This window comes from Myotis nattereri (assembly GCF_964212035.1).
Source record: "Myotis nattereri genome assembly, chromosome: 2".
NCBI classification, from domain to species: Eukaryota; Metazoa; Chordata; class Mammalia; order Chiroptera; family Vespertilionidae; genus Myotis; species Myotis nattereri.
This window is the reverse complement of record NC_138076.1, coordinates 81,850,104-81,870,107: the sequence shown is the minus strand read 5'-3', so window position 1 is coordinate 81,870,107 and position 20,004 is coordinate 81,850,104. Positions and strand designations below refer to the sequence as shown.

The 20,004-nt window shown below is 40.9% G+C and overlaps 1 protein-coding gene across 1 annotated transcript in view; it reads left to right on the top strand.

The window, feature by feature from the left end:
• Positions 1 to 20,004, top strand: part of SUGT1 (SGT1 homolog, MIS12 kinetochore complex assembly cochaperone) — a 63,232-nt gene that overhangs the window by 27,072 nt on the left and 16,156 nt on the right. The window lies entirely within an intron of this gene.

Below are 20,004 nucleotides of genomic sequence, written 5' to 3'. Positions count from 1 at the left end.
GCTATGATGTGTGCTGACTACCAGGGGGCGGTGCGGAGCAAAGGGAGGCTCTGGCTGGCAGCCAGAAGGCCTCAATTGGCCCTGATTGCCAGCCAGGCGTAGGGACGCTACCTGTTCACGAATTTCGTGCACCGGGCCTCTAGTCGAGCATAAAATTCTACTTAATTTCAGTGGTATCTGTATACTTATTAAGATATGTGTAATACTTCTCAATAAAAAGGTTTTCAGGGGAGAACCAAGATGGCGGCATAAGGTATATACCTGTACGTGCCGCTCCCCACAACCACATTAAAACTACAACTAAAAGACAAAACGGCTATCATCCAGAACCACGAGAAAACTGGCTGAGTGGAAGTTCTACAACTAGAAAGAAAGAAAAAAGCTCATTGAGACTGGGTAGGACGTGTGGAGGCATCAAGAGCAGAGGTACGCAGGCGCATGAAACGACTGCAACTGGGCGCACATTTTTTTTCAATCAGAAGGGAGATACAAGCTCCTAACTGCTCTGAACTCGTTTCCAGGGAAACTCTAGGGACCCAGACTCCTCCAGGGAGAAACTGGACTGTCTGGCAGTGGGTCGGAAAGTGAGGGTGGCTTTCTTGCAGAGCTGCTCGCAGGGATCATTGTTACTGTGGGGGCGCAGGACACGGGGATGCGGAGACGCGGAGATGGCTGATGGACAGCCATCACTGTTTGCTCTGCCCTGGTGATTCTCTGAGACCCCGCCCCACCCAATTTACAACCGCACCCAAGCTGTGCGCAGCGGCACAAATGAATCGCCTGTCCTTTCACAGCCGAACCTAACAAACTGCAGCTGGGTCAGAGAGCTCCAAAACTTCCAAACCCCAAACAAAGAGGAGAAATGTGCAGATCTCGTTGTAGCTCCTGCTGGGTGGACTCACGCAGCAGCTGACTTTGCACCTCCTTGGAGATCCAGGAGTCAGTGTACCCAGTGGTCAGACACCAGATTTCAACTCCTCACATCCATAAGTGACACACTCACGAGGCAGACTCACCCTAACAGGTTTGGCTCAGTGGATAGAGTGTTGGCCTGCGGACTGAAGGGTCCCAGGTTTGAGTCTGGTCAAGGGCATGTACCTTGGTTGCAGGTATATCCCCAGTAGGGGCTGTGCAGGAGGCAGCTGATCGATGTTTCTAACTCTCTATTCCTCTCCCTTCCTCTCTGTAAAAAATCAATAAAAATATATTAAAAAAAAAAAAAAAAAGAGGCAGACTCATTGAGCACCAAAGCCCCACTGAAGCAAGTCCTGCCCCATAAGGGTATCTCCAGCACAGCAGTTCTTCCACTATAGACACAGCGGGTCCTCACAGTGAATTGGCCTGGGGGTCATTTCCTCCCAGGGATACCAGCAGCAGTCAAGGCTTAACTACAACAAGACTGTGCACCCAGCCCACAAAGGGGTGCACCAAGAGTGTCCAATCCAGGTGATTGGGGAGGCTGAGCCACTGGGCTCAATAGGACACCTAGCACACAAAGCCACTCTATCAACACAGGGAAGCAGCCAAAATGCGGAGATAAAGAAACATGTCACAAATGAAAGAAAAAGAGGAAAGCAAACTACTGGATGTAGAGTTCAAAACCACAGTTATAAGGTTACTTAAGAATCTTCTACAAACCTCCAAGGAACTTAGTGAGACCTTCAAGGATCTTAATGAGAATGCCAAAAAAATGGAAAAGGACCAGTCAGAAATTAAGCATACACTGACTGAAATAAAGAATAATATACAGAGATCCAATAGCAGACTAGAGGATCCCAAGAATCAAGTCAAAGATTTGAAATACGAGGAAGCAAAAAACACCCATCCTGAAAAGCAAAAAGAAAAAAGAATCCAAAAATATGAAAATAGTGTAAGGAGCCTCTGGGGCAACTTCAAGTGTACCAACATCCGAATTATGGGGGTGCCAGAAGAAGAGAGAGAGCAAGATATTGAAAGCCTATTTGAAGAAATAATGACAGAAAACTTCCCCTACCTGGTGAAAGAAATAGACTTAGAAGCCCAGGAAGCAAAGAGAACCCCATATAAGAGGAATCCAAAGAGGACCACACCAAGACACATCATAATTAAAATGCCAAGAGCAAAAGACAGAGAATCTTAAAAGCAGCAAGAGAAAAAAAGTCAGTTACCTACAAGGGAGTACCCATACAACTGTCAGCTGATTTCTCAACAGAAACTTTGCAGTCCAGAAGGGAGTGGCAAGAAATATTCAAAGTGATGAATTGCAAGAACCGACAACTAAGATTACCCAGCAAAGCTATCATGTAGAATGAAGGTCAGATAAAGAGTTTCACAGACAAGAAAAAGCTAAAGGAGTTCATCACCACCAAACCAGTATTATATGAAATGCTGAAAGATATCCTTTAAGAAGAGGAAGAAGAAGAAAAAGGTAAAGATAAAAATTATGAACAACAAAGCGACAATAAATACATATCTATCAAGTGAACCTAAAAATTAAGTCAATTAAAAAAATATGAACAGAATAAACTGGTGAATATAATAGAAGCAGGGGCATAGAAAGGGAGTGGACTGACAATTCTCGGGGGGAAGGGGGTATGAGGGGTGCGGGAAGAGATTGGACAAAAATCTTACACCTATGGATGAGGAGGGGCTGGGGCAAGGACATGGGGCGGGGTGGGAACCAGGTGGAGGGAAGCTATGGGGGGGAAAAAGAGGAACATCTGTAATAATTTGAACAATAAAGATGTATTTTTTAAAAAAGGTTTTTAAAAAAGATACAATAATCAGCCTCTGTTTCAATTTGATACTGACAGTGACTCTTCTCTTGAACTTGTTTTGACATACAAATACTTTTCTCACCCTACCTTATACTGTTAAAAATATAAACTACTATAAAGATGAATCTGCGCTTTGTTTTTTAGTTCAACTAAATTTTATATTACTTCGATATGAGGGATTAATGAACAGTTTAAATTGCAGTTTGTGTGTATAACTCAGATATTTTTATATTTTTAAAAATAAGTACAATTGCCAAAACCGGTTTGGCTCAGTGGATAGAGCGTCGCCCTGCGGACTGAGGGGTCCCAGGTTCGATTCCGGTCAAGGGCATGTACCTGGGTTGCGGGCACATCCCCAGTAGGAGATGTGCGGGAGGCAGCTGATCGATGTTTCTCTCTCATCGATGTTTCTAACTCTCTATCTCTCTCCCTTCCTCTCTGTGGAAAATCAATAAAATATTTTAAAAAAAAATAAAAAAAAAATAAGTACAATAGCAATGGAATTAAAATTGAGCAGATACTTTATCAATCAAAAGATGTAGATGTAGTATAATTTAGTCAGAAAAATAATGAACTGAAAATAAAAAAACATCTGACTGGTTCTTTGCTTGTCCTATAATTTAACCTTGTCACAGAATGACTAGAGGACTAAATTTTCATCTATAAAAATGAGGGATGTGGTCTAAATGAGCTCTATATTTCTTTTATCTGTAAAATTGTATGAAGGTATATAAATTAATGAGAATAAATGAAATAATAGAGTTTTTTCATTACTACACCTTCTTTATACACATCCTACAATATATTGTGTTGTTAATTATTGAGTGTTAAGTTCTGACAACATGTGACTTTTCTATCATAGAATAGAATTAGGGTCAGCCTATGACATGAAGAGTGGTAACTGGGCCTGCAGAAAGAATAGACACCTGCAGAGGTTTGGAACAGGAAGTACAAAGTAAAGCATTTTTTTTTTGCATGTAGTTAAAAATGATTTGCCTATTTGTTTATTTGAAGATTACAAAGTACAAAGCAGTATGATTATTGGGGAGAGAGGAAACAGAGTTGCTTGGAATGTAGAAAGTCAGAAAAGGGATGAAATCTTAGTCTTACTGACCCCATCCATCTACATAATGTAGAACAAACTTGTCAAAGGCTAACACGGACCAAGTAAGCAAGGTTTAAGTTTATGTGGGCTGCAAAAAAAACAAAAACTTCAATTTTCATAGAAACGTAGGTTTATTTCTATAGAGATATGCTTAATACAAAGGCTGAAATCAAAGAATAATCATTAACATAAAATGATAGAATATTTTAATAAAAATTAATATTTTTTCTTGAACATTAACTTACCAGACACTGAATAACTGCACAAATTAATAAACGTAACGCAAATAAACGTATTTTCCTTGTTCTCCGAAAGTGAAATATTTCCTGTTGCTCACACCAAACAAGTCAGTCCGAGACTAATGGCGTGGCAATCGACTGCTAAAATATTCGCTGCTAGTATTCGTGGAGAAACGGTGCGCCTGAACCTAAGGCGTGTAAGGGAAATGAATGCAACATGATTATAGTAATCAGTCATTAGTGAATGTTTTAGTTCGTTATTAGTAATTATATATAACAGGATATTGTAAAAAGTTATGCAATTTTTAAAACATTACTTGCATACCGTTATATGGCTGGGCCGCAAATATTCGATGTGGGTTGCATGTGGCCCGCAGGCCGAGAGTTTGACATGCTTGGTGTAGAATTGGTTTAATAAAAGAATATAGGGTGAAGTAATTAAGCACAAAACAAGCTAGATTTGGGAGGGATAGTGGTCAGATAATTAGGAGTTTGGCGTTTTTGTACATATTTTTATCAAGAGATTGTCAATGCATGTTCTTTTGAAGTTATTTAATTGTAAATAGATTTGTATGAGTAGATGTTAATTAAATGACTTAAAATTTTGTATTGCCGAGCTACTTCATATACTGCATATATTCTGTAGGTAGATACAAAGAACAGATTGGTTGAAGGTCGCTAGATGGGAGAGGACTTGAGGGGATGAGTGGAAATGGTGAAAGGGATTAAATACAAACTGCCAGTTATAAAAACAGTTACTGGGGTGTAAAGCACAGCATAGGGAATATAGTCAGTAGCATTGTAATAACTATGTATGGTGTCAGATGGGTACTAGACTTATCAGGGTAATCGCTTTGTAAGTTATAGAAATTTCTGGTCACTGTGTTGTACTAATACAATATTTATGTCAACTATAATTGAAAATAAATTAAAAAGACAAGAATAGTGTGTTTGGCAAGTCTGTGTGCCTGGAGTTGAGGATGTAATTAAGCACTGTCATCTCTCAATTTTTTCTGTTTTGAACCGTGTCAGTGCTTGTTGATTTCTAACCTTTCCCCAACCCCCCTTACTCTGTTACTAGTTTGCCTTTTTTTGCTCCTTTCCCGTTTTAAAAAATGCTATATAACTGCTTTTCTTTCTTGCATGCTAATTTACGTGTACATTTTATTTCCTTTGCACTTTAAGTCTTTTTAGGATAAATAGCATGCCATATTAGTGTCTTTGCATATGCTCCAGGTGGGGTTGCCAGATAAAGTACAGGATGCCCAGTTAACTTTATAAACATTGAATAAATTTTTTTTAGTACAAGTATGTTCCATTTGCTAATTTGGCAACCCAAGCCCTGTGCGTTGTACAGAGTGGGTGCTCAATAATTGTTCAGTGAATGAATTTAAATTGGATTCTGATGTTACCCTATGAAGTTGGCAGAGTATTTTCATTCTTAGTTTTACAGATGAAAAAAACCCTGAAGTTCATGGGCTTTAAATGCTTTTCCCAAGTTCACATAGTTACTAAATTGTTCAATCTTGGCCAGGAGGAATGTTTTTACTCCTATAAAGCTCGTGCTTCTTTGCTTAGGTTGGATGTATTCTGAAGGATAACATATATTACTCTGTTAGACTACCAAGTTTTTAAATTGTGTTTTATGGGAACCAGATTGAAAGAATTGAACAGTAAGTATTCAGTTAAGGTCATTAAAAGGTTCTGTGACTTTAAGGAAAACAACACCTAATGAAGCTGTTTTAGTGATTGATGTACTGTTATAAACAAATTAAGTTCCTATGGTATCTTAACTTTATAAGAAAATTATGTTGACCCTGGCCAGTTTGGCTCAGGGGATAGAGCATCAGCCTGTGGACTGAAGGGTCCCCGTTTCAGTTCCGGTCAAGGGCTCGTATCTTGGTTGCAGGCTCCATCCCTGGCCATGGTCAGGAGTGTGAGGGAGGCAACCAATCAATGTGTCTCTCTCATATCAGTATTTCTCTCTGTGTGTCTCACCCCCTCCCTTCCACTCTCTCTAAAAGTCAATGAAAAAATATTCTCGGATGAGGATTAATAAAAATAAATAAATAAAAAGATTTCAATATGTATTAACAAATTGCCTTTAAAAAAAAAAAAAGAAAATGATGTCAAAGGAGATGACATTATTCAAGGGCCTGTCATACTTAATTATATCTTAAGGGAAATGAAAGTTTGAATCCTTTTTCATACAGCAGAGGGAGGCAGTGTTAAAATATTGAAAATAAAATCTTTCTCTGGGTTACTGGGAATTACTTAATGACACTAAGAGGGAAAAGTAGTGAGCTAATTGCTTTTCATATGTGTTCAAATGTCTTGAATCTTTTATGTGAATTGTGAAAAGGATGCATTTACTCAGAAGAATTTGCTTAAAAATAGAGATTCTTTAAACTCTGGGTTTAAAAGCGTTATTTTTTTGCTTTTGAAAATTTTGTCTTTTCTTTTCCACCTTCCAGATTGAATGAATGTTGCATATTCATGTACAACCATTGGTTCAAGTGAAAAATTAATATAATTTGCAATAAAAATAAGAACTACAACACTTTATTTTAAAAATATTTTTATTGATTTCAGAGAGGAAGGGAAAGGGAGAGAGAGAGAGAAACATCAATGATGAGAGAGAATCATTGATCGGCTGCCTCCTTCATGCCCCCTACTGGGGATGGAGCCCGCAACCTGGGCATGGGCCCTTGACTGGAATCTAACACAGGACACTTCCGTCTACAGGCCGACAATCTAGCCACTGAGCCAAACCGGCTAGGTCAAGAGCTAGAACTCTTAAATTAATGAAATAGCTTATTAATTAAATATTTTACAGTGTAATATTTAATGTTTTTCCAAGTCAGAATTCAATTTTTTCCAGTATCTCTGATAATTATTTCTACCTTTTACTGAATACCAGCTTTCATGTATCTGTCTATTAATTGAATTTTCTTTATTAAGAAATTGCAATGTTCTTTTGTTCCGTCTTGTTATTTTCATGACAATATTCTCTGGTCACAATCACAGGATTATAACTTCAATGACAGCTATGCTGTGAAATAATTTTAAAGTTTAATACTCATTCCCTATAAGTAAAAAATTAAAATTCTCAGTATCTTTTGGAATGAATTTTCCCTTGTGGAAATGTTCCTGTATTCCTATTTTAGTCAAAGTAATTTCTCTGTATTATGTCAACATAAAATATAATGGCTTTTAACTGGAAACGTGGGAAATGAAAATGTGTGTCTTTAATTAGAGACAAATAGCTCCCTTCTCCCTTCTTAACCCACTAAAATTTGAGAAGTTTCAGAGTGAATTTCTTAATATTCATAGAATCCTAATTATGATGGAATGGAGTGGCAGTGTCTAGGGCTGCTACTGCTTTTTGTTGTTGTTTTTTGTTAATCCTCGCCCAAGATATTTTTCCATTGATTTTTAGGGTAAGTGGGGAAAGGAAAGACGGAGAGAAACATCAGTGTGAAACACATTGGTTGGTTGCCTCCTGCAAGAGCCCCAGGGCCTGGGCTAGGGAGGAACCTGCAACTGAGGTACATGCCCTTGACCGGACTCCAACCCTGGAGCCTTTGGTCAGCAGGCCTACTACGCTCTATCTACTGAGCCAAACCGGCTAGGGCAGCTACTGCTTTTTTAAATACACAGAGGTGGGGGTTTGGGAATTGTTTTGTCTTTTTGATACAGTGGTGGTGATAAGAGTGAGGGTGTTCTTTTTTTTTTTTTTTTTTTTAATAACATTAGTTGCTGGTGTTTAAAAATTAAAGATCTTGGAGTGTATTCTTGCCACTTTTTCTATTAATGTACATATATTTTTAATGTAAAGGATTTTACTATGCATACTATCTGTAGCTGTCTTTTTAAAGTTAGCCATGCATTAATGTTTTTACTAAAATAGAAATACAGGTACAGTAGAACCTCGGTTCTCAGACCTAATTCCTTCCAGAAGACTGAGAAGCGATTTGTTTGAAAGCCAAATCATTTTTTCCCATTCTTTCTAGAATGTAAAATGAATTAATCCCTTCCAGACCCCCAAATGATTCCGTTTTAACCTTTCTTCTATACATACAGTACTTGTGTAATGTACTGTTTAATCTAAATAAACACTTCTTTTCTTAAATTTATTGAACCACCCCCTACTAGCCTTAAGCACATTTTTCATTTCTATCACTGCCTCTGAAGTGCTATCACTGGCTAACTGCTTTTCGTTTATCCAACCAACAGCAGTTTTTCTGCTTATTCAATTGCCCGTGACTGGTGTTTTGTGAGCACTTTTACACCATTAGCAACATTAGCACTCTTGATGGCCTCTCTGTGTTTATAAAATTGTGCTAATCCTCGATTTTCACAGCAACAGAAGCATTCTCTCCTTTGTTTGATGCCCGAGAGACACTTTTTGTCTTGCTTAGGTATCCGCACGAAAGGGTTGTCAGGTCCAAAACGAAAGTTTTGGTCAACAACCGAGACATTTTCTCTGTGAACAACTTAGTGGAGAACTGAATTGTTCGAGATGGAGGACATTCAAGAAATGAGTTTTTACTGTATTTTTTCATGCCCTTAAATATTCTGTAGCAAAGTATTCATTGTATACATTTACTGTAGCTTATTTAGCCAGTCTCCTATTGTGTGACCTGTGGAGAATTATAGTAGATAACTGTTTTGTTTTGTTTTTGTTATTTTTTTTAATTAAATCTTTATTGTTCAGATTATTACATTTGTTCCTCTTTTTTCCCCCCCATAACTCCCCTCCTTCCAGTTCCCGCCCCACCCTCCGCCCTCACTCCCCACCCACTGTCCACATCCATAGGAGCACGATTTTTTTTTTTAAATATATTTTATTGATTTTTTACAGAGAGGAAGGGAGAGAGATAGAGAGTTAGAAACATCGATGGGAGAGAAACATCGACCAGCCGCCTCCTGCACATCTCCCACTGGGGATGTGCCCGCAGCCCAGGTACATGCCCTTTGCCTGGAATCGAACCTGGGACCCCTCCGTCTGCAGGCCGACGCTCTATCCACTGAGCCAAACCGGTTTCGGCTGGGTGCACGATTTTTGTCCAGTCTCTTCCCGCATCTCCCACACCCCTTTCCCCCCCAAGAATAGTCAGTCCATTCCCTTTCTATGTCCCTGATTCTATTATAATCAACAGTTCATTCTGTTCATCAGATTATTTATTCACTTGATTCTTAGATTCACTTGTTGATAGATGCATATTTGTTGTTCATAATTTGTATCTTTACCTTGTTCTTCCTCTTCCTCTTCTTAAAGGATACCTTTCAGCATTTCATATAATCCTGGTTTGGTGGTGATGAACTCCTTTAGCTTTTCCTTATCTGTGAAGCTCTTTATCTGACCTTCAATTCTGAATGATAGCTTTGCTGGATAAAGTAATCTTGGTTGTGGGTTCTTGGTATTCATCACTTTGAATATTTCTTGCCACTCCCTTCTGGCCTGCAAAGTTTCTGTTGAGAAATCAGCTGACAGTCGTATGGGTACTCCCTTGTAGGTAACTGAGTTTCTTTCTCTTGCTGTTTTTAAGATTCTCTCTTTATCTTTTGCTCTTGGCATTTTAATTATGATGTGTCTTGGTGTGGTCCTCTTTGGATTCCTTTTGTTTGGGGTTCTCCGCGCTTCTTGGACCTGTAAGTCCATTTCTTTCACCAGGTGGGGGAAGTTTTCTGTCATTATTTCTTCAAATAGGTTTTCAATATCTTGCTCTCTCTCATCTTCTGGCACCCCTATAATTCTGATGTTGGTACGCTTGAAGCTGTCCCAGAGGCTCCTTATATCCTCACATTTTTGGATTCTTTTTTCATTTTGCTTTTCCGGTTGGGTGTTTTTTGCTTCCTCGCATTTCAAATCATTGACTTGATTCTTGCGCTCCTCTGGTCTGCTGTCAGGAGTCTGTATAATATTCGTTATTTCAGTCCATGTATGCTTAATTTCTAGTTGGTTCCCCATCATAACATCGAGGGTCTCATTAGTTTTCTTGTAGATCTCATTAAGTTTATCGGCGGCTTCTAAACAGTTCTTGAGAGACCTTAAAAGTGTGGTTCTGAACTCTATATCTTCCACTGACAATTTTGTCCTGTTTCTTTGTCTCCTCATTTTGTTATGCTTCCTTGGTGCACCCCCTAGTGGTCTTTGTGCGCAGTCTTATAGTTAAACCTTGATTGTTGTAGCTAATACCAGGGAGGGTTTGACCTCCAGGCCAAGTGGCTATGAGAATCAGCTGTGTCTGCAGTGAGAGAACTTCTGTCCTCTAGGGAGGTGCTAATCTAGCCTTTTCCTGAGGCTATCCGGCAAATGCCTCTGTGCAGGGCTTGGGCGGGGCGGGTCACACAGGATCAACAGAGTGGGCCGGAGAGAGCAGTTATGGCGGCTCTCAGTCCTGTCCCCAGGGGCTCTGCCTCTCTGAGTCCCAGCACCCGCTGCAAAGCTCGGAGAGAAAGCTGCACTCGCTCTGACCGAAGCCAGACAGTCCCGCTTCTCCCGTTTGAGTCTGGGTCCCTAAAGCCTTGCCCATATCTGGAGCTCAGAGTCTGCGACTCCCTCCCGATTGAAAGCGCCAACCGCGCCCTCTGCCGCCACCCCGCTCCGCGCACTTCGCACCTCAGAATTTGACTTCAGCACTGCGCCTCCTCTGAGTGTCCGTATGCGTTTCTCTTTCCTCCTAGTTGTAGGACTTCCACTCAGCCAGCGTTCCTGTGGTTCTGGGTGATGTCCGTTCCGTTTTTTTAGTTTCACTTTTGAAGTAGTTGTTCAAGGCGGCAAACTCTGGCGTTAACCTATGCCGCCATCTTGGTTCTCTCGATAACTGTTTTGACAGCTGTGTATTAACCAATGGAGTCCTCACAATTTATTGCATAGTATAGTTATATTTATCACCAATTTACAGGTATGGAAACTAAACCCAGAGATAGTAAATATTCCCAGATGTTTCAGTAATGATGATAAAGAGATTGATAGAGCATTCAAGTTATTTGCCAGACACAGTGCTGTCTTCTTTTCATTTGTGGTCTCATTTAATCCTAGTAAGAATCCTAAATGAAGTAGGACCTATTAATCCTGATGTACTGGAGGAAGTGAGGCTCAGTGAAATTAGTTACTTGCTCAGGGTCATATATCTAACAAGTTGCACTGTTGGTGACTTTTTTATAAATATGTAGTGGCCCAGTGCACGAAATTCATGCACAGGTAGGGCCCTTCCTTCCATGCTGCCCCCTAGTGGTCAGCGCACATCATAGCACGTGATCGAACATAATGATTATTGTCTTGTTTTCAACCTCTGCTTATTTCTGAGGAAATAGTAGTTATATCTTTTGGCTCCCTCATCTCTAAAATTTGGATGGTAATCTTTTATAGGATTGTTCCATTGAGTGAGATGATATATGTGAAGCATTTTGTACACAGGGTATAAAATAAGTGCTCAATAAATATTACTACTATTATTACCCTAATTAGATTTTTATTCAGGTTATGGAAGCAGTAGATGTATATCACAGAAAATTCAGAAAAATACAAAGGAGATGAGAAAGTAATCACTTGGTCTTACTACTGATGAAATTTTGACATACTTCCTTCCAGACAATTAGATATTTTTCAATACTTAGGTCTGTTACTACAGATGATAACTGCAGTACTGGATTTTTTTGTTTATGGGAAATGTCTCTTCTGATTTATTTTTTTTTAGAGAAGAACAGAGGCTGTGACCTTTTGTACTAGCATAGTGCCTAGCTTAGAGTAGGCACTCAGTATTTGAATTGAGCTATTAGAACTTTGGAGATTTTCACTTCCTCTTTACTCATTACCATCTGTTGCATTTCAAAAAATGATTATAAAATTATTTGAGTGTGTAAGTAAAGAAGCCAGATGTGCACACTGTCTCAGGGAGGCTGAGCTACTCTGTTATTGGTCAAAGGAGTTTGATACAGCAATTCAGTGTGCAAAGAGCTGAGTAAGAAAATATTGGGAAAATTGCATTCTGAATATTAGGGGAACAATTACTTAATGACTACTATTAGAAACAGGTGGTTCTCAAAAGTTTGTCAGAAAAAAGTAATATATTAGTAAACTGCACAGCTCTATATGTCTTGGAAAGACCCTTTAATTGCCAATCTGTAGCATTAAGTGGAACCTTACTTAGCACTTCTTAAGAAGGTGATGTCTGGTTACCCCATATGGGGTAATGGCTTCTCTTTAAATCTTAAGCTCCTTTCATTGGAAAAAATTAAACTCTCTGCTGTGCAAAGAAGACCTTAGAGATGGGTGATAGTACATATAGAAAACTAAAAATCCATAACAGCAGGAATTCTTATTAGTAACCTATGAATATTGCTTTGGGATATTATGCATTGAAAGCCTTCCCTGTGCAGATGAGAGCAACATTCAAGCACAATACCAAAGTTTTAAGTTAACTTTGAAATTATTTTTTTCAAATTTTATTTATATATTTAAAAAGGAAGGAATACACTTTGTGAATATTTTGGTAAAATATTAAAAAATAAGCTCTGGATATTGAGAAAATCTAGATGTAAAGAATGTCACATTTTCAGGTGATTGGAATAAAATGTTAATTATTATTTAACAAAGTTTAAGAGTTTTTCTCCATTGTTGTAGAAGAGAAAAATAATCATATATTTAACTTTTGGTGCAGTAGAGTCCAACAGATCCTAAGACACTGATGCCTATAAAATTAGAAATTTAAATGATAAAAAAGTATTGGAGATCTGCATCACCTTCATCTTGTGCACAAACATGAAACTGGTTCAACAAGTAGCTATAACTTCCTTTTGGCCCATGAACATAAGTTAGCAAGTTTTACATTCCTTACTAGTTTGTAGTAAAAATTGGTTATGTTTTCATTCTTCACTTGGTTATAAGGTCCTTTAAGGGATACTCAATTTCTTCTATTCTATAATGTGCAATATTATGTTTCCCATGTTGTACAATTTTGACAAATGCTTATAACTGATTAATTGACATCATGTAGTTTGCAAGTGGGGCTGTGTCAAACATAATAGATTCTTTTCAAATGTGCTACATACATGGACATTGCTATTATTTCTCAGGGACCATAGAATAATCTCCCCCAAAATGCCCATCAAAGTTATTTTTTAGTAGTTTTTTTTTTCTGATTATAGAGCTAATTTATTCTCATTGAAAAATTATCAGGAAATATTTTAAAAATAATGTCACTTGTAATTCCATTACTCAGAGTTTTGCTAACATTTTTTACTAATATTTTGTATTTTCCAGATTTTTTTCTTTGAATACATTCATGAATGTATGCATACTTACTTATTTATGGAGGTATAATTGACATATATTAGTTTCAGGTGTATAATGTTTTGATATTTGTTTATATTACAAAATGATCACCACAGTAAGTCTAGTTAACATACATTACCTCATATTGTTACAAACTTTTTCCTTTTTGAAAAATTGTTTTTTGAATTTTTTTTTCTTTAATTCTTTATTGTTTAAAGCAGCTGTCACCAACCAGTGGTCGGAGAGGTCCAAAAGGTTGGCAACTGCTGGTTTAAAGTATTACATATGTCTCCTTTTTCCCCCATTGATCTCTCCCTGGTACTCCCACCCCCCTAGCACATGCCCTCACCCTCCTAGTGTCTGTGTCCACTGATTGTGCTTATATGCATGCATACAAGTCCTTGGGTTGATCTCTTATCCCCCCACACACCCCTCCTTTCTTCCCCCACTCCCCTCACCCTCTGAGGTTTGATGGTTTCTTCAATGCTTCTCTGGATCTATTTTTGTTAATCAGTTTATATTGTTCATTATATTCTACAAATGAGTGAGATCATGTGATATTTACCTTTCTATGACTGGCTTATTTTGCTTAGCATAATGCTCTCCAGTTCCATCCATGCTGTTGCAAATGGTAAAAGTTCTTTCTTTTTTAAAGCAGCATAGTATGCCATTGTGTAGATGTACCATAGTCTTTTAATGCACTCATCTGCTGATGGGCACTTAGGCTGTTTCCAAATTGTGCTGCTATGAACATAGGGGTGCATATATCCTTTGTGATTGGTGTTTCTGATTTCTTGGGATATATTCCTAGAAGTGGGATTACTGGGTCAAATGGGAATTTCATTTTTAGTTTTTTGAGGAAACTCCATACTGTTTTCCACAGTGGCTGTACCAGTCTGCATTCCCACCAGTAGTGTACAAGGGTTCCTTTTTCTCTATATCCTTGCCAGCGCTTGCTGTTTTTTTATTTGTTGATGATAACCATTCTGACAGGTATGAGGTGGTACTTATTATTGTTTTTTGGTTTTTTTAAAAATATATTTTACTGATTTTTTACAGAGAGGAAGGGAGAAGGATAGAGAGTCAGAAACATCGATGAGAGAGAAACATTGATCAGCTGCCTCCTGCACACCTCCCACGGGGATATGCCCTCAACCAAGGTACATGCCCTTGACCAGAATCGAACCCGGGACCCTTCAGTCTGCAGGCCAACGCTCTACCCACTGAGCCAAACTGGTCAGGGCTGTTGTTTTGATTTGTATCTCTCGGATGATTAGTGACTTTGGGCATTTTTTCATATGTCTCTTGGCCTTCTGTAAGTCCACTTTCGAAAAGTGTCTATTTAGGTCCTTTGCCCATTTTGTGATTGAATTGTTTATCTTCCTTTTGTTAAGATGTATGAGTTCCCTATAAATTTTGGAGATTAGACCCTTATTGGATATTGTACCATCCTTGCATCCCTGGAATAAATCCCACTTGATCATGGTGTATGATCTTTCTAATGTAATGCTGGATCAATTTGCTAGAATTTTGTTGAGGATTTTAGCATCTATGTTTATGAGGGATATTGGCCTGTAATTCTCTTTCTTTGTAGTGTCTTTATCTGGTTTAGGGATTAGGGTAATGTTGGCTTCATAGAAAGAGCTTGGAAGTGTTCCTTTTGAATTTTTTGGAATAGTCTGAGGATGATAGGTTTTAGTTCTTCTTTGTGTGGTAAAACTGCCCTATGAAGTCATCTGGCCCAGGGCTTATGTTTGCTGGAAGTTTTTTTTATTACTGCTTCAATTTCCTCCATAGTTATAGGCTTATTCAGATTTTTTACTCTTCCTGATTGAGTTTTGGAGGTTCATATTTTTCTAGGAATATGTCCATTTTCTCTAGGTTGTTAAGTTTGTTGTAATTATGGTGTGTCTTGGTGTGGGTCTTTTGGGGTTCTTCTTGTTTGGGACTCTCTGTGCTTGTGTGACTCTTTTCTTTCCCAAATCAGGGTAGTTTTCTGTTATCGTTTCTTCAAATAGGTTTTCTAATCCTTGCTCCTGCCTCCTGCACACCCCCTACTGGGATCGAGCTCACAACCCTGGCATGTGCCCTTGACCATAATCAAACCCAAAACCCCTCAGTCCGCAGGCCAACACTCTATCCAAGGAGCCAAACCAGGTAGGGTGTTGCTCCTCTTCTTGTCCTTCTGGTATCCCTATTATACATATGTTGCTTTGTTTCATGTTGTCTCAAAGCTCCTTTAGGCTCGCCTCCTGCTTTCTAATTTTTTTCTCCAATTGCTATTCTGCTTGGATGTTTTTTTCTGCCCTGTCTTCTTACTTGCTAATTTGGTCCTCCGCTTCTTCTAGTCTACTATTGAAATCTTCCAATGTGTTTTTTGTAGCTATATCATTCTTCATTTCCTCTTGATTCTTACATAAGTTGTTGATTTTCTCATCCAGCCAGTTTAGGAACTGTATGACCCTTACTCTGAATTCTTTTTTCATTTCATTTAATTCCTTTTCTGGCGGTGACTCCGTTTTTTTCCTTTGGGGATTCTTTGTTTCCCCAGTTTTGCTCTCTCTGAAGTGTCCAGGCATCGAGTTTCTCGGGGCCTGTGGCTGAAGCGATGGGCTTGGTGGAAGGGGCGTGCACTCCAAGCCTCACCAGAGTGCCCAAGCGCTGGAGTTGCACATGTGGCCTGAGGCTGAAGTGGCAGGTTGGTGGGAGGGGAGCGCACTCTGGGGCTCACAGAAGCCTGTGGCCCAAGAGGCCTTAGTCCCGGTGTCTGTGGGTCTGTAGCTGCAGTAGCATGTCTTTGGCCAGAGTGGCTACAGGGTCTGGGATCATGTCTGAGGCCAGTCTGGGTGGTGGTGAGGCTGGGCTTCTAGTCAAAGCAGCTCTCCCCTTCAAGATGGCATGGTTTCTGAGCAAGAACAGCTGCCCTGGGAATCCCTGCAGTGGTAGCAGGGGCTCCCTGTCTAGTAGAGTCCAGCCTGCCAACCCCTGAGTCTCCTGCAGGATATAACTGTCCCTCATTCACACACACACACACACACACACACACACACACACACACCCTGTACACGTGCTCCCTCACTGCCATCCTGCTGGCCACCATCTTGACTCCTCCTCAAATTATTTTTGACTAAGATTAAAATAGAATGATTTGTTAATGGTTGCAGTAAAAATATCTGAAATTGAACTGGTGGCAATTCTAGAATTATTTGCCAAAATCAAGACTTAAACTTCATTTTTAAAGCATCCGAAGTGAAGTAGGTGTAAAAAAGAATTCATAGAAAATTAGTTTTCCCAACCCCCTTTTACCTTTTAAAAATGCTACTTTAAATGGTTTATTATGTGCAGCTATTTCAGTGAATGGATTAAGTATAATTTCTAGTTCAGGTTAACGTTTCTCAGTTCAATCAGGTTGTTACTACAAGCTTTGGCTTTATAAAGGCCTCTCTGTTTGGACTGCACAATTACTCAGGTTATAGTGGCTGTCAGTAGATGCTAGTGCTAGTATGTGTTGCTCTTTGGGTAAAACAAGGAACCTTTTATAGATAGTGCTTAGCATGGAAACATGAGGTTCGAATATAGGGTGCCCTGTGGTGGAGGCTAGTTAAGGATAGTGTTTAAGTATATCCTGCTGGCCAGGTCTTCATTTCCAGATGAGTCAAAAATTAAAGGAGTAAGATGGCAGTTTTAAATTTTAGGATAATATTAATAACATTTTTTAGTACTGCTGTGTCATTGCCAGCTATTCAATTTCTGTCCCTTTTAGGTAAATATCAGCAATGGCAACTTAAAATAACCAGAGTGCAATATTGTGCATGAGAAAATGTTGGTGGTATTTTACTTTATAAAAATTAATTATAGTTTATTTTAGGGAATTCTAGAGATTCTAATGAAATAATTGTTTTTATTTATGTACTAGTAGCCCGGTGCATGAAATTCGTGCACTGGGGTAGGGGGTGGGAAAGGGGCCCCTCAGTCTGGCCTTCACCCTCTCCAATCTGAGACCCCTCAGGGAATGTCCAGCTGCCTGTTTGTGCGCACACTTTTAACAGATAACAGCTCCATTTTTGTTTGTTTCTTATGCTTAAAACTATAGGAATTAGTAAGTATTCAAAATGTGTATACATTTTAGGGGGACACCCTGTATATCTCTAGTCAGCGGTGAAAGAAACCAACAGCAGATTTGGAACCCCCAGACAGGGAACCTCGCTCACTCCCCACATGTCTCCCCACTTCACTTTCCACCTTCGTGGGCAGCAGGAGAATAAACGTTTTCTCTCATTAATTTGGAAAAGCACATCCTGTAACCCGCTGCCTGACAGGAGTGTGCTAGGCCCCAAGCAAGCGAGGCTCAGTCAGGGCAGCCTTCGCTCATGGGTGCTGGCACCCAAAATGCACATTCCTCCTCTACAGTCGCCCCGACTATCCCACTGTTTCACTGAGAGGATGGAATGCCTCTCCACCTCTGGGTTCTTGATCTTGAATGCTGGCTGAAGGCACCTCAGCGAGGGCCGCCTGTGCCCACCAGGTGTGTCTGTCTGCACCTGCTCCTGCCTCAGCACCTGCATTAACCCCCTAGAGGTGATCTCGTAGCTGCACTGGCCTCTGTGGAAACAGGGCATCACCACTCCGCCCTCTCACTGTCATCTCACAAGCACCCACCCTCAGCACCCAGAACACCCAGACACTCTCCAAAGGACGTGAGCACATCAGAGGGGCTGTGTGCACATCCTGTGGGGGTGTTAGGCATGCCGGGTTGATGTAAGTGTGGTGGAGAGGCGGGGGGAACTTGTGCACGCCTTGGCTTGTAACTGTTGCAGTCGCGGGAGGGTGACAGTGTGCTGGGGGATGTTCGCACGCCAGGGGGGGATGTGCACACAGGAGGCCTCAGGCTTTGCAGATCCGCAAACCCCCGTGGTGCGGCCAGGAGGATGTCAGTCTGGCCTGCCACGGTGGCTGTCCCTGCAATCCTGCACCTTCTGGGCCAGGAGGCGGATCTTGCGCAGCCACTCCTGGGTGCTGATGGCCTGTAGGTGCTACTTTAGCTCAGCCTGCAGGCTCCGCTTGGCGCGCTCACAGCTGTGGGGAGTACAGGCTCCCTCCGCCGGCCTGCCTCCCCTGTCCAGAGGCGCTCTGCGCTGCTCACCTGCCCAGAGTGACTGGGGCTGGGTGGAAGCCAGGCGTCCTGCCCTGCCCAACCCTGGCCGATTGCCCTTGTGCGAGCTGTTGCCCTGCCGGGAAGGGTCACAGATCCGGGCCCCGGGACTGCAGACAGCCTCAAGCACTGCCCCCGCCCAGCAGGATCACAGATCCGGGTCCCAGACCACGGACATCCTCAAGCACTGCCCCCCTCCCAGCAGGGTCACAGATCTGGGTCCCGGGACAGTGGACAGCCTCCCGCGCTGTCCCCCGCCGGGCAGGGTCACAGATTCGGGTCCGGGACTGTGGACAACCTTGCCTGCTGCTGCCTGCCTTCAGTATGCAAATTAACTGCCGTGTTTTTGCTTCAGGGTGGGGGTCCCCACTGGGGGGCCTGTCCAGCCTGGATGACGGGATGATGACTGTTTGCAGCTGGTCACACCCCCTTCAGCGAGGGGGTCCCCACTGGGGTGCCTGGCCAGCCTGGATGAGGGGATGATGGCTGTTTGCAGCTGGTCACATGCCCTTCAGGATGGGGGTCCCCACTGGGGTGCCTGGCCAGTCTGGGTGAGGGGCTGAGGGCCATTTTCAGGCTGGTGGGCGACTGAAGCTCCCAACCTCCCCTTTTTTTTCTTTTTCTTTTTTATTCTGGGATTTATTTACCTTCTATGGCTGTCACTGGAGCTGAGAGCCGGCTTTAGCTCTGAGGCCCGGCTGCAGCTCTGAGACCGCGGCTGCTGAAAGCAGGTATCTGCGTTTGTTCTATAATTGAAACAATGTTGCGGTCTTGCTGGTTGAAGCCCAGCTGGCTGAAAGCAGGTTTCTGGGGATTGTTTAGCTTCTATACTTGCAACATTGTTTCTTAGAGTGCAAGCTCAGAGGCCGGCACCGGCAGGTGGGGAACGTTGGCTTCCTCCGTCACTGGAGCAAGCAAGCCTCCTGTTCGCTTCGGCTGCCTGGCTGCCAGCCGCCATCTTGGTTGGCAGTTAATTTGCATATTGCCCTGATTAGCCAATGGTAAGCGTGTTGGAAGTACAGTTAATTACCATGTTTGTCTATTATTAGATAGGATAATTTAAACATATATGTTAAATTAAGAATACTATAATTTTTGTCCCTTTCCCAGTGACATTTGTTTTATGTTTTCTCATTATGAAACAATTTTTTGTTACCTTTCTATGTTGCTAAAAAAAAAAAAATTTGATTACGTAGAAGCCACATCCCTTCCATATCATCACTTAATGATTAAAATATTGAGGTGTAGTTCTGTGATAAGTGTTTTGTTAAGGCATTTTAAAATGCAGGCTTTAAGGATTCACACACTAAATGCAGGTTGTAGAGAGATTACCAGTAATTGCTAATTTAAATTATTCATCTCAGCTAAAGGAGTCAGATAACTAAGGTACGAATAGGCTTTTCTTTTTGTTAAATTTGCCTTTTTACAAACATGTTTTTATTGATTTTTAGAGAGAGAGGAAGGGAGAA